The 16,668-nt window shown below is 35.3% G+C and overlaps 1 pseudogene; it reads right to left on the bottom strand.

Moving 5' to 3' along the window:
* Positions 1–2,153: 2,153 nt before the first annotated feature.
* On the bottom strand, positions 2,154–10,862 carry LOC107030095 (annotated as a pseudogene).
* Between the last annotated feature and the right edge of the window lie 5,806 nt (positions 10,863–16,668).

Below are 16,668 nucleotides of genomic sequence, written 5' to 3'. Positions count from 1 at the left end.
TATATATATATATATTGATGTGCAATAAAAGTAGAAGACTATGTAATCTTCCTATACGATGGGTAGTATACTCGATACAAATATATTTTGTGTATGTAGAGGTCTATGTTAACCTCAATGTAGAAGAAATGAAACGTTTAATTTTTTTTTGTATTTAAACCTATTAATGTAATAATGTATGCTAAGAGACTAGTCTTAGTCCTCAAAGAGGACGACAACGCCGGTTACGTCTAGGGGGTGCTCCCCGGATATTACCAATTTAGACTCCAATCAACACAGAAAACATGCCAAGACACACTATAACGCGCAAGCACGTCTCAAGCCTAACTTTAGATCATCTTAGACATTCTTAGACGTTTGACCTCCAAACTCATCCGAACTTTACACACTTCCTATTAACACTACAATTAACCATTTTAGGATTTGAAAGACTCATAACCAACATGTTAGGCTCTAACTCAACCTAGCTCATTTTGAGGGTGTAACAATACTCCCCCACATGGAAGTATTCGTCCTCGAATGACACTCGCTACACTTTTTAAACTCTTTCAAGAGTTAAGACTCAAGACTAGAAGCTCATAATTATACCACATTATTTTCAATACACATAGATAGGAAGAACATCAACTCCACATAACAAAGAGACTCAACATAACAAGAAGGATTGAACTTTATCTACAACTCATCATGTAATAGGATTCTACCTTTTCTTAACATATAAGAGGAAGTTCCTTCCCCTCACGTTATCATTCTCATATACATCATTTTCAAGCTCATTAGAGTGACTCTCATGAAAACACAATTAAGCAAAAAATTTCCAACTACTTCACAAGAAGGCATGCTTACTAAATCACTAATCCAACATTTATGCAATTCATGATGAAGGCATGACAACATGAGAGACAAAATCATATAAAATAATTTTACCATTTAAACATAACTTCATGAAAATGCAGAATGCAAGGAGATCAATAAAATTCATTTTGACTCAAGACGCCTAAAAAAATGTAACATGTTACTATCACAATCTTACCCTCATGCTTGTATAGAATGTAAGAGAAGAGACAACAATCAACAACCCAACTACTCTACATTTTCCCCCACTTAGAACGAACCCATAACAACTAAAGAGAAAACTGTAACTTACCGGCACCATCATCATCTGAGTTTGATCATTTAGCTCAGAGAGCATAGAAGTGATTCTTTATTGGAACATCACCTTCCAGAACACTAGAACGAACTTGCTTGGCCTCTCTTCCTCTATACGCAATGGTAGGATAATCCCTCACCTTGTGACCATCCTTACCATAACCAAAGCATCGACCGATACAGGCTAAATATTTCCTAAAGTGCTTCTTCCCACAAGTAACATAAGTAGGCTTAACACCTCGAGAACCACTACAATCCTCAATCTTGATTTTAGGAGCACTATCCTTCTTGATTTGGATCCCTTTTCTTAAACCTAGGTTGGTTTTTCCCATTGGATCCACTCCTTTTCAAATTCATTGAGATCTTACTAAATTTGGAGTGTTCAATGGGTTGTCCATACAACATAATCCTATACAAGTTCATGTCATTATGGAGTATGGATGTACGACACTCTTTTTTCACAAGGTCGGCAACACCGATCACAAACCTACTCATATCATCCCTAAGGTTAGACATCAAGGATGGATCATATCTAGACAACAAGGTAAACTTCAAGGAATACTCTTCAACACATATTTTACCTTGCCTAAGATCAATGAACTCTTCAACCTTCACCACCCTCCTCTTACCGGGAAAGTACTTTCCTAAGAAAATTTCCTTAAACTCCTCCCACTCAATGGGACCCGACTCAACTGGCCTATTATCTTCCTATTGAGTGTACCACACTTGAGAAACCTCCATCAATTGGTACGAAGCTAACTCTGCTTTCTCCCTAGAAGTCACCCCCATGGCACTCAACACCTTGTATACACCATCAAGAAACTCTTGGGGATCCTCTACCACCTTAGAGCCAAGGAATATAGGAGAATTCATCCTCACAAAGTCCCTCCTTCTAGAGGTCATGGTACTTTCTAAAGCATTCACCCTAGGATCAATACCCCTATTCACATGAGTTGTCATGGCTCCGTCTAGGGAAAGGAGAGCCTGCGTAATTTCTACATTATTCATATCCAGGGGAAACACATAAACTCATCTCCTTGACCCCCAATAGGCACTTGTTCACCTTGAGGAACTTGCACACCTTGCGGAACTTGTCCATCTTGGAGAACTTGTTCAACTTGGGGAGTAATTTTCTCATTCACCCTCTCTTCTTCAAACCTTCTTGCGCCCATCCTTCTAGTAGTCATCTCCTATAAAACAAGGAAACCCATTAAGAAGGACACTCATAACTTTTTACTCTACGACACGACACAATGGTAGATAAGAAGGGAAACTCAATCGTCCTATAGCCTCTCGTTCATGGATGTGTCATGACTCAAACCAATGAACAAGAATATACTAGACGTGGCTTTAATGAGACTTCGAATCCTATAGACTACTTCATCACCTTATGCTCTGATACGAAGTTTGTTACGACCCGCAAGTACACCCTAGAAGTTAACGTACTCTTGAGTTGCAATACGGCATATTCGACCTCTCAGAGGTCTCATACAATCCCTTAGACATCATTCATTATATAACATGTGTGAAAATTAGTGCGGAATTAAAAATTTTCACACAATCGAATAGTACTTCAAAATGCCTTTCATAGAAAAATTATAAGGAAAGGCTAAGTATTTGTCACTATCTTATACACATGAATATCTTTGGGATACGTCCCATACAATACAATATAGAAAATAGCTAAGTCTATTACAATGCTTTTAACAAGTAATCTAAAGACAGTTATGTCCTTGGAACAAGTGAGGACATACAACGAATTTGCTTGAAAGATTACTAGTTTCAAAGCTTCACTTAAAGAGCTCCTCTCAATTGCCACCTACACCTTTAAAAGTAAACAATATTGGAACTAGCACATTGTATGTACTAAGTAGGTTATATGCAATAAAATCATGCTAAAAGGAAATTTGTATAAAACATGTTATTTTTAAGAAATATTCATAAAATAAGTATAAGAACCATATACAACACCAACTTCACATATAAGGCACACTCCACAATATAACATCAAGAAAACTTCAGAACACATAAACATGAGACTCTCCTAACAAAAGGTTATTCTAAGTCTCATTTGAGTGAGTTGTGAAGCGACCATCCATACAACCCTTTCACACACACCAAAGAGATCCTTTAGACTACGTAATATAAGATTATTCCCGTTTCATCAATTAAACACCCTACCTAGAATTACTTTAAGACTCACTTAAGTAAGACATGAAGAGTCCGCCCATACACCCTCTTCAAGCCTACCTAAGCAATACTCAAAGACACTCTTGACAAGTACCTTTTCATTAACATGATCTTAACTCAAATCACTATATTCATTAACCCATTTAAGAAATGCAACAATTAGGACTTTCACATAATTGTCTTGGAGAAGACCTAGGGAACCTACATACTAATATCTTCAAAGCGTACTCGTGCAATATCTAGATAGCGTAGCATTCCACTACCTAAATTTCATAGTGCTTTGCCAACACTAGCATGTTTCCCACATGATGATAATAGGCAATAACCGACATAGACCATACTAGCTAGGCATGGAATCCGGAGTCATAACCTTCTCAAATGGAGGTTGTTCTACTTTCTAATGGTAGAACGAGGACACAACCCATGTAGGAACATGGTTAAGGTATATAAAGGGTTTCTTTGAACTCTAGTCTTATTATCAATAGAGCTACTACCCATGGCACATTCACTCGGGGTGAGTATTTGTTCTCATAAAGTAATTCAATCTAGGAGAATATGAAGAGGTACCATATAGTAGTCATAATCAAATCATAATACACCTTACCAAAGAGGGTCCACTAGCGCTACCTTACAATGGTTACTTAGATAGCTCAATCACTTTCCTAAGGATGATTTCATGTTGTTCCAGCCAACTATCCCTAAGTCCACCATTCACAAAAAAGGATACCATTACGACTTTCAACTTCAAGGATATCATAACCTCCTAACTAGGTTGAAGGTTCAATATTATGACCCTCTTTTCTATGTTCAAGGTCACATTCCATTCACACATATACATACATGCCAAAGGTGTTTTAGCCTACTAAGTCAAGAGTCATATCCATATTCTGCATGTATCAAGTAGAGGGACATAGGTTGACTACAACAAGACACACACATATTTCATCTTATCACATATAACATAACATCTAAGAAGCACATAGGGACAACCAAGTCAACTATAAGTCACCCTATTCACTCCTATGGAAACCTTAACATAATCCATCACCGTCACACACCGAGAGCACACCCTAGAAGATATGTCACTTTTGCAGTGCGACGTGGCATACTTGACCTCTTGGAGGTCTTGTACAAGCCCTTAACATCATTCATTGCATATATGTATGGAAAGTAGTGCAAAATTAAAACGTTTGACACGAAAACATCTTAAAATATCTTTCATATAAAAAGTAGTAGAAAACTCTAAGTATCATTATATGACATGCTTAGACTTAAGGAATACTTTGGAAACGACCCATACAGTAGAAATATAACAATTTAATATCTATTACAATACTTTGAATCAAAGAATTCTAAAGATGATTATGCCCTCGAGTCAAGCGACGACATATTTCAACTATGCTTGACGATAACTAGATTCTGAGCTAGCTTCAATGACACCTCTCACTTGCTAACCACACCTTTAGAGATAAACAAAAGTATGGAATTAAACACATGTGCTAAGTATGACTTAATGCATAAAATCATGATAAATGCACATTTATGAGAAATATGCTCTTCTTGATTAAAAGCTTCATAGTATAAGAATAAGAACCGCCTTTAAACACCAAATATCACAATTAGAACACATTACAAATTATACTCAATATATATATGAACATTACAGTAAGGTTACAGTGAGCTTATAATGACTTCACTGTAAGTTCATCTAAAATTCACATATCACAATATATCATTAAAATACATCCAAAACACATAAATATGAGATGCTCCTAACTAATATGATTCTAAGGGTTACTTGAGTAAGTTATGAAGCAACCTCCCATACAATCCTTTCACACACACCTAAGAAATCCTTTAGACTATCTAGAATAAGATCATTCTCACTTCATATAATAAAATATATATAATATGAGATTCTCATCCCCAAATGTTATCAAAAGACTTACTTAAGTAATTCAAGAAGAGAACGCCCATACACCCTCTCCAAGATTTCCTAAATAATCCTTAAGACTTCCTAAGATTGGATCATGTCTACTTTATCAACAAACTTTCCTATCTAAAGTCATTATTAAGACTTCCCTAGGTAAGACATGAAGAGACCATCCCTTATGCCCCACTAACACCTTAACTAGGCAACCCTTAAACTACTCTAGATAAGTACTTATTCTATACATGCCTTCTAACATAAGTTATTGTCTTCATTAGTTCATTTAAGTGACATTCAACACATAAGGACATTAAAGTAGTGGTCTTGGAGAAGACCTAGGGACTCACTCACTAACATTTTCAAAGCGTAATCGTGCAATGTCTAGATAGCATCTAATACCACCACCTGAACTTCATAAAACTTCTCCAACACAAGTGGGTATCCCATATGATGAGAATAGGCAATAACCGGCATAGACCACACTAGCTATGCATGGAATCCAGCGTCATGAACCTACTTCGATGGAGGTTTGTTCTACGGACCAATGGTAGAACCAGGACACATCACATGTAGGAACATGGTTAAGAAATATGAATGGTTTCTTTGTTCTCTAATGCCATCTTATATAGAGAAAATTCCCAAATCATACTCACTCGGTGCTAGCGTTTGTTCTCATAGAGTATTTTCAATAAAAGGATCACATGAAGAGGTTCCATATATAGTTCATAACTCAATCACATTTCACCTTACAAAAGACGGTCCACTAAGGATACCTACAATGGCTAGAGGATAGCTCAATGACTTTTCTAAGGATGATTTCATGACATTCCAGCCAACCACCCTTAAGTCCACTATTCACATAAGGAGGATACCATTAGGGCTTTCAACTTCAAGGATATCATAACCTTACACCTAGAATGATGTTCCATATAAAGGGCTTTCTTACCTATGTTCAAGGTCACATGTCAACAACACATACAAGACTAAGGAGTTTTAGCATACTAAGTCAAGAATTCATATTCACATTACACATGTACCAAAACTAGACACACACACTTCACCATACCATACACATAGCATACTATTCTAGAGCACCTAGAGACGACCAAGTCAACTATAGGTCACCCTATGCACTAGTATAGAACCATTAATATCACCATCATAAGACTCATACAACCAAGTAGGAAAAATCATGCATCAACCCTAAGACTACACACATAAGGACATAGTCATAGTTTAACATGATCACCAAATGTAAATAGAATAACACATACTTTCACCTTACTCACAATTCGATAGATATGATCATACTTCACATATATAAACTACAAAAACCATCATAATACATCATGTAATTCGGACAAGGCCATGATACTCATAATTCATAAAGTAATGCCAAGTATGCCACATAATTCACAAGTAAAGTAGATAACACCGCCATCGTAAGTGGACCATACAAATCACAACATAATTCAAGACCTAAATTACATAATATAAAGAGAACTAGGGCAGCGTAAAACCAATCCACTTCCATCAATAGATAAAATATCCAAAACAATACTCAAAGATCCTTACTCATGGCCATGATAACCAATTCAATTCAATAATTACAATAGACAATGTATAAAATACAATTCCACATAAATTAATGTATTTAGGGAAGCATACTAAAAATTGTAACATGATTCTATAATAATTCAATAGCCCTAATCAAACTACACCAGAATTCAATAATATAGAGACACGATCAAATTACCAATAATATAGTCAAAATAAGTGTAAGACCCCCAAAATGAGTTAGGGTGTCTAGAGCCTAACTTTTTCGTATTAAGATTCTAATGTCCTAAAATGGCTCATAATTTGGTATTGAGGCAGTGTATAAAGTTTGAGGTGATTTGAAGTCAAACGTCAAGGGACGATCAAGACGTTCAATGACTAGTCACCTATGTTCCTCATGTATCTATACGTGCTTATATTTGTATTTCATGAGCTTATTTTCACAACCTGGATTCAGGAATCCAAACCGCAATCGGCGTCTTTAACCTCCAGAGGTCGCAGACAAGCCTCTTCTTAGCTTTTACACAATCATACAGTTAAATTTGCAGAAAATTTAAAACTTTTTAATACTTAGCGAAGTATACATAGACTTCAAATAGCTTTGTATATGAGTGATATTTTAATAGATCAAACTCAACAACCATATATTAAAGATTAAACAAGTGAAATGAATGATCGTAATAGAAATAATAATAGTTTGCCTATTATCCTTATTACAACGCTTTGAAATAAATACTTGGAAAGAAACGCTAGGGACAATAGTCACTAGCTAAATCTAATGAACTAATCTAGAATACCAAAACGGAGCATCCTCAAACTAAAGAGGACCTACCAAAGTTTGGAGATCGGTTTCCCAAACTGCTTCGACAGACTTCAACCTTCTTGAGAACCTGTGCCTATAAAAATAGTAAATAGATATGGGGTTAGTACGTACTTGTAATAAGTATGGGTGTATGCACATAACACATAAGGGACGATGCATGAACAAGTAAAACTCTTTCCTAAACAAATGTAAATGTTACGGTCACAACGTTAGTTCTTTACTTAAATACATTCTCTTGATTTATAATGTGAATATGAAATGTTCTCACACTACAACCTTTTACGCTTTTAGCCACCCTTGTAAAGTGTGGCCTAAACTAGCATAAAGTGTGGCCTTTGATAAAAGGATACACTTTTTGATTTCAGGCAACACTTTTCGGGGGGTGGCCTAAAGAGCCGTTACCATTCACTTTAGGCTACACTTTTCAAGTGTTGCCAACGTAGCTACGCTTAAAAGCGTGGCCGATGAAGTACAAAGGCCACACTTTGTAGCATATTATTCACAACACTTTATTTTTATAATACAACACTTCCAAGTGTGGCCTTTGATTTATTATTAGTCACATTTTAAAAGCGTAGCCTTTCGTACTTCTCCTATGACAACACTTTTAAGTGTAACCTTTTCATATGTACATGCTACAATTTATAATTAATGATCCCCATAATTGATGTCCACTTTAGCCACACTTTTAACGTGGAAATATGTCAAGTATTCTACAGCCACAATTTCTACTTGAAAAATAATAATTTCTTTTTACATAAATCTGTTTCACATATAAACTGGATGTTGCCCGTGCGCTGCACGTGACAAATCAGTTTGTATTTAACAATTTTTAAAATATTAACAATGAGTTGTGTCATAATGTTCTTCATGGATTCAACAAATGAAATATACTTCTTCAAGAATCTGAAGCTTGACATACAGGGGCAACACCGAAAATTGATTAAAATGTCCTTCAGATGTGAAAGTGGATGACTGTAGCTGTCATTTATTTGTGAGAGCAAGAACTCCCAAGTTCCAAGCAGCCGAAATTTATTAAATTCAGAAGTAGAGGTTCCTATTCAAGATGGGTATAAGAAAGTATCCTGCATAAATAAGAGTAACAGATACAACATCAATATGGTGATGTAATTATCCTCGGAAAAGCAAAACATGGCAAAAATCAATAGTTCAGAGAAGTGATAATCAAATCCATCTAATGATAACCAATTTGTTTGCAGCTGACTAAACTATTACTACAGATAACCAAATATGTTGAGAGTTCAGCGAAGTTAGAGCAAACAAATAATGAATCAATCCAAGTTGTTACTTGGCTTGTACTCATACACAAACATATTTTTCTTCTGCTTGGATACAACAACCAAGAAGCTACACAAGATTCCAATCCTGGAGTTAAGCAATTGAAGATAACCTCATTCTAGAACTCATCAGTTCCCTGGTCCATATTTAGGCATACCCTAGATATCCAGTACACTAGTTGAATGAGTTTCTCCAAAATATTTTATTGACAAACAATAAACTAGATTTTAACATTGTTGTTTACATGAAGTAGGAGAATGACATATCAATAATCTTACCTAAACATGTGTTTTCGTTATAAAGGTTCAGAAATTCCTTTTTAGGGATTTATTTTTGATGATTTGAAAGATCTTAAGTTAAAATAGTTACCTTGTAAACATGTCGAAAACCACTGTCTACAAGGTTGTTGTTCAATGAAAAGTTGTTGGTTGCATGTGATATAGTTTCAAAATCAAACAACGGTAAATCTACCTCTTTATCTTCTTCTTTTGCCTTGTGAGGTTTACCTCTTTTTCTTCTTCTTTTTCCTTATGTACATGATTAAGCATAGTACTAGGAGCAGACCTAATGCTGCCAGTGGCAAGATAATTATCAGTTTCTTTACTTTTCCTGTACTGGAGTTACCGGATGACTAAAATAAATTCATATGAAGGAAATTATGTTTTATTTTTTTGTCCAATAATAAGGGCAAACCTCAACATACTCACAAAATCTAATGTAGCATAATAAACAAACTTACATGAAAAAGTAAAGACACATATTTATACATAACTGAAAAGAGTCCAACTTTACATAGGTCTCACTTTTTGTATTGATTTCTTTCATCAATATGTGTTTTTCTTCAAGAAAGTTAACTGCAATCTGTTTTAGTATATTGTACTTCTGGGCAGAAAGTCAAAAGATTATTGACATGTAAAAGAAGAAGTTCAAGGAAGAGACATCAAACACTATATTACCTTGTATTTCTTGCATATCGCAACAATCTCTTTAGATGGCAAAGGAGCCCTTCGATACTGTACATGCCCTCGACCACAACAATTATCTTCTTCCATGGTCTGTGTGTTCTAGATTGTCCCTCAGCAATATGTTCTCTGTAAACTTTCTCCATGTGGATGGTGCTATTATGAAAATTTAAAGCACAGACATGACATAGGACACCTCAATGAAAATTATCATTCAAATGAAAATGAAATCTCGTGAATACTTATTGTTATGTTGAAAAACGGTAATGGTGGATCCAGAACCTCGAGCACCATTTTGAATAGAGATGTGGTTTAGATAATCAGTGATGATCTATCCTCCCTGCAAATGACTGTAATAATATTATACCAAGTATAAAACAAGAACATAACTTTATATAACTCTATACCTTTCCAATAAACAAAGGAAGAATAGTTGAATTTGTAACATAACCCATACTAAAAACAAAAGCAGCTGGTTTTCCAACAAAATTAACCACATACATTTCCAATTAATGTTACTTATGCAGGAAAGATGCATAGTATAAAATTGAACAGGATCATGCCTACCTACATCAACACGGGTACTACATGTGCTTGCGGAAAATCTTATCAAAGACTCAATAACACATGGGGTGCAATATTCATCAGAAACAGCAAAACGAAGGTAATATATGATCTCAAGTTCAGGCACCTTTAAACTTTTGTGATCTGACTGCATAAATTTTTTTGGAGTTTATTTGAGCATTAAAAAATGTTTTGAAACACTTACTACTAATTATATATATTACATTGTACAATAGAGAAATATTCATACATCTCCTGTCTAGTGGTAGTAACTTTATATACACATAGTTCTCTTAAAGCAATATACAAAACAATCAAAAAACCATAAAAGGCCAGTAGAAATGCCGTGAATCAAACACAGAGACAAGCATATTAGCAGGACAAACATTATAGAAATAGAAATACAATTAAACCTGAAAATTACTAGCATCCCACCAATCGAACATTTTTCTGATGAAATCACGAAGTTGGCCAAAGGCAAAGTGCAAGCCTGACCAATTTAAATTCAAATCGAGTTCATACTATGTGTAATATAGTCAAATTGAAATTCTTCTTAGATCTAAATTTGTATAAAACATTTTTAAAAGCGAAAAATGAAGAGATACTCATACAAATTATAATTTTTGAGTACCAACAACATGGAGATACTGATTACAAGAAGATGACTGGCCTATATAATCAAAGTTACCAAATCTATCTTGCTTGCCGAATCTTGTATCTTCACTTGTATAGATTTATATTCCGACAACCAAAGTCAGTTTTCTTCAAAAAATTTCTCCAGATATTTGAATGAAGGCAAATAAGGATAGAAAATCGTCACCATGTCAGACGGAGGAGAGACAATGGTTATTTTTTTGGGGGGAAATGAAAAGAAAGGTTGTAGGAGTTAGGGTTGCATATCTAAGAGTAGCTATTTGGACAAAGTGACAATGGGTGTTTAATTTTTAGTGTTAAATTGTGTTTTTAATTTTGAAGAAGTTCTTTTTTATTTTTGGAAAATTTGAAATTGGAGGGAAAGTTATATATGTTGGAGGGAAAATAATATTTTAGTGAAATTTTATGAAAAACTACAAGGCCACACTTGTTAAGTGTTGTTTTTAAATTTATAAAAATAGAACACTTTAATAGTGTAGTCACATGTGTAAATAGGTGTTGCCAATTTTATCAAGATATCACAACGCTTAAAAAGTGTTGTCTATACCATTAAAGAGAACACTTTACAAGTGTCGCCAATATTATTGTAGTCAAAAGCTAACAACTAAGGCTACACTTCAAAAGTGTACCCAAATATCTTTTAGGCAACACTTTACAAGTGTTGTCCAGATTTAGTGTGGCCTTAGGCTTAAAATGGTGTAGTGTCATGAAATTAAGGCATACAACTCGTTTTCTATATAAAAATAAGACCTTGGAATCATGAACAAAATTTTAAAAAAAATTAAACACACCATTGTTATTTTGAAACTTAGGCCGAGAGTTGCCCTTTTTGTACTTTAATTTATTTTTAGTCTTTTCTATCTTCTTGTTGTGTAGTTCAATGGTTCCTTTAATCTTATGTTTCACTTACAAGTGCAATTATTCATTTTAGTCTCCTACCTAAAATTAATCGAGTAAACAATTCACAAAACTACGGAAACAATTGGCTACCCTACTTATGAGTTAGATTTTTCATTCTTCTTCTTTTTGGGTATACTTACAGTAATAAGCCAATCTTTATTGGCTATACCCCATTATTGATTATTTTATAATATCTAGTTCTTTAGACATAATCCATACTTCATTATTGGCTAACCCCAACTTGTTATGTCTACCAAACACTAAAGATTAATCATCATTAAGCTCTTACTTTACTTAGTTCACTATGAACTTATGATTCTACTCCCTTGCTCAATTGTTCACTTTGAATTTGGTACTTATTCTTTCTTAATCTCTTGAAGAATTCTTTTAGCATTGACGGAAATAGATCATGCGAGCTACATGAAATTCAGTGTCTCCCCCACACCGAAAAGGGGTGGTTCACCGATAAAGTGAACCAAGCTCTGTGTCTTCCCTACACCAAAAATGGGGATTCACTGGCTAAGGTGAATCGGTCGATGTCTTTCCCAAATCGTAAAGGGGGGTTAACAGCGGTAACCGAATGCTTGTACTGAGCTATAACCGACATAGATCATTTTAGATAGACATGAAAATATGGTGTCTCCCCCACACTGAAAAGAGGTGGAATCACCGGCCAAAGTGAAACCGAAACTACCTAGCATTCTTGGGGGGAGGCTCTCCCCCGGCTAGTCCTTAGCTGGCAAACATAGTTAAAAGAATAGGAGACGTACTGAGACCCTGGCAATCTCGTCTCATGAGACTTACATGTGCTGGCACAAGCTCATTACTAGTCTATCAGTGCTAACCTCAGATTTTATCTTCTTATCTTCTAGAGTTTACTCATACATTATGGAAGCTTGCTTCTAGTTATGAGGTTTACTTACTCTATGGATGACTGGTCATCCCTATCTTTACTTGATGATTATGATCTTGAAGCTTTACTTTGTCATCCTGGTGAAAGTGAGACTTGTCTCACGGACTTTAGTACCCTCTTATGTGAGTATTATTGACATAACGATTAAGTGTTCTTAAGACTCGTCTCACTTTTTTCTAACACTCTTTATTAGGTCAATTTCATAACTTAACTCTTTCTCTTTACTCACCTTAACTTGTTTACGTCACTTACTAACCTTATATCATTCCTTATGATGGTTATTGACTCTCTATAAGATTTTAAGGCGTTACAAGTTGTGTAGATAGGGTATGTTGGGACATGTCTCACTGATTGGCATACTCTATGTTATGAGCTTATTGAATTTATAATGAGATCATTTTGCATCTTTTGAATCTATTGGTACTAGCCCTTTTGTTGGCACAAAATCATATTTGATATTTAAATTCAGTCATTTATGGATTCAATGTAGCGATCTAACATGTTAAACAAGTCAACATATAACCTTTAATGAATATGTAGTCAATTCAACGAATACTCACAATAAGCACAGATTCTTGAAACACATATAGGCATTATAACATTAAACGTTTACGTAGATAACACCCTCAGTATGCGTGTAACGTTCCGGAAAATCATGTCTAATGAAGAGCCCAGTATGCCCTTAGGACAGCCTATTAGGGGTACGTAGGCACCCCAATGCCCAATATTGAGAAATATTGGGCATAGTATAGAAAAAAATTGGCTAAGAGATATTAGCCAATTTTCTATACACGAATATGAAATATACTTTTTGGGTTTCCATACCCCAATCCAATATTGAAGTTTAAGAAATGTACCTGCAATGAAGACCCTAAGCTAATAAAATATATTTCGTCCAACTCACAAAAGGTATGGGGCAACCAAATGTCAAGCCTAGATAAAATGGAACATGATCAATTAAAATGATCATGTAGATTAAGCAGTGTCCAAGGACATGGTGAGGGTCCTTTGGACAATAATTAAACATTCCCAAATGATCCATCAAGATAAATTAGTTAGGAAAGTGCAACAAACTCATGTGCAAGCACTTGGGCAGCACACGTGAAGGAGCCGGTCAAGGGGGACCATGGAATCAACCTAACCAAATTCGGTTAGGGCGGTTAGGCAAGACAAGCACGGGCGGGTCCCTCCATGTGGGACCAGCCAGCCTAACTAAATCTATGTAATAACCAACTATCCAAACAAGACAACTAACCTAGGACAAACTGAATTGGACCCCCTCATTCACCCGACAACCTAGGACTTGGTCGGGTGGCACCTAACTAACTTAGGGACAACCTAGTACTAACCTAGGATGATCCAATGTTTTTAGTTGTGGTCATAGTGACTTAGGGGAATTTCAATAATTCTCTTAAGTCCCTTATTTATTTAACTGAGCATCCAAATTAATTAATTAAAAACCATTGTCCAACCGAGACACTGAGCCAACTTCGGATTTGTCTAAGTCAATGGTCCTCCTATGTCTAGTAAATTTAGGAGGGGTACTTTAGTAATTAACTTATTTATTTATTAATTAAGTTAATTAACCTAAAGTTGAATAATTCAACATCAGTTCCAAAAACCTAGAAACCACGTTCATTCACAGGAGACTCACGACTAAGGCAGTAAACAACAAACGCAAGAACGTGGAACGCCAAAGTCTCTCTTAGGCGATTTCAAAATACTTTTCAAGAATTCCGTGTGGAGTTATCATCGTAGATTCATATCTACATAAGTTATGGGTTTATATCCTGGAATTCTTTCTCCAAGAGTACTTTCCATCGTCGTAATTCATGAAATCTCGAAATCTAGGGTTGTTCTCAAAGTTCTCATTGAACTTCCCTTTCTCTAGTATCCTTGTTATGTTTTCAATGTCGCATAGATTAGTCTTGGTCATGTTGTTGGTATTTGGTGATGGATTATATTAATGTGTAGGGTTCTTGATTGTTAAATGTCGAATGAAATATGAATTGAACTCATTTGATGCTAAGGGTCTCTTACGTAAATTAAAAAAGGATGCATTACTAAGATATGTTCCAAAAACGTTAAGTGTGATGTGTTGTCCGAATGTTGTATTGTTGTGTTTGTGATGATATGAAGATGATAAATTCATCAAATGTTAATATGATGATGTCCAATATGTCTTAAAAATTTTACCCTGAAGTCATGAACTAAGTTTGTCTTAAAAGACAACTATGAAATCACATATTGAATGAATTGACTATCAAATGCCAATAAAATAGGCTAACACTACTTTGTCAAAACGAATGCATGCTAATGGCTAGGGTCTTATGTAAATGATTGAAAGATTGGGTGAAGGTTCATACATATTGAATTTAAACATGAACATACGCAAAATTGGGTTATACCAACAAAAATGGTTATGTAATTTAATATCCAAATGTTGAGCCAATACTAATCATATGCCAATCTTGTGTAGTTCGAGTGTCAAATGATATTATAATAACTTCTAAAGTAACTCAATGAATCCATAACCAAGGACATGACATTTATTGGGACAACTCCCAACATGCTCTACAAAAATGAACCATGAACATATGTAACACATTGAAAGAAGTGCTCATCGTCCATAAACGATTAAATGAAGATACTACACTAATGTAAAGAAGTAACGTGGGTTATAATATAATAAAAGGGGTCTAAAATAATTAAGTGACAAGAATGGGGTGTTAAAGAAAGTGAGACAAGTCTTACTTACACCTAAGCTACTATGTTAAAAAAATACTCACGAATGAAGGTGTAAGAATGTGTGAGACTAGTCTCATTAACGCCGAAGGATGATATGTAAGGAAAATTAACATTTCATCAATGTAAAGAAAGGATGATATGTAAGGACAATTCACATTTCATCAATGTAAAGTAAGGATGATATGTAAGGAAGTAAGGATGATATGTAAGGACAATTCACATCTCATCAATGTAAAGTAAGGATGACAAGTCATCAAAAGAGTAAATAAATCTCAATATAGAAGTAAACTTCCATAATGCTTGAGAAAACTCTAAAAGATAAAGAAGAAAATGAAATTGAGAACAACACTGATAGACTAGTAATGAGCATGTGCTTGCACGTGTAAGTCTCATGAAGACGAAGCTACCACCGAGGTGGATAAGTAATCTCATTAAGTCTCTCGTCGTCGAACTATGTCTAGCCAACATAGGAACTAGCCAGTGGTTTCCACCTAAGCGAGCTAGGCATGACAGTTTCACCTTGGCCGGTGATTCCACCCCTTTTCGATGTGGGGCAGACACTGGATTTCATTTTTATCTCACATGATCTATGTCGGTTAATGCTCACGATATATTCTTGGTTCACTATAGCTGTGAGATACTCCTTTTAGATGTGGAGTGAACACTTGAGATGGATTCGCCTTAGCCGGGGGTCACCCCTTTTCGTTGTGGGATAGACACTTGATTCCATGAGTATCTCACATGGTCTATATTCATTTTAACTGGTGAATCACCTCTTTTCAGTGTGGGGAAGACACTGGATTTCATTTTAGCTTGCATGATCTTATTCCTAATGATGTCACTATGAATGTGAGAATAATGATGATGATGGAACATATGTTCAAAGTGAGCAATGAAGAAGAGCTTAAGAATGTCATGTGCCAATATCACACTCATGAAGTTTCCGCAAATAAGGGGCAAAGCCAAATAAGATTGGCTT

Source organism: Solanum pennellii, chromosome 9 (genome assembly GCF_001406875.1).
Source record: "Solanum pennellii chromosome 9, SPENNV200".
Taxonomy (NCBI): Eukaryota; Viridiplantae; Streptophyta; class Magnoliopsida; order Solanales; family Solanaceae; genus Solanum; species Solanum pennellii.
This window is presented reverse-complemented; position numbering and strand designations above follow the sequence as displayed.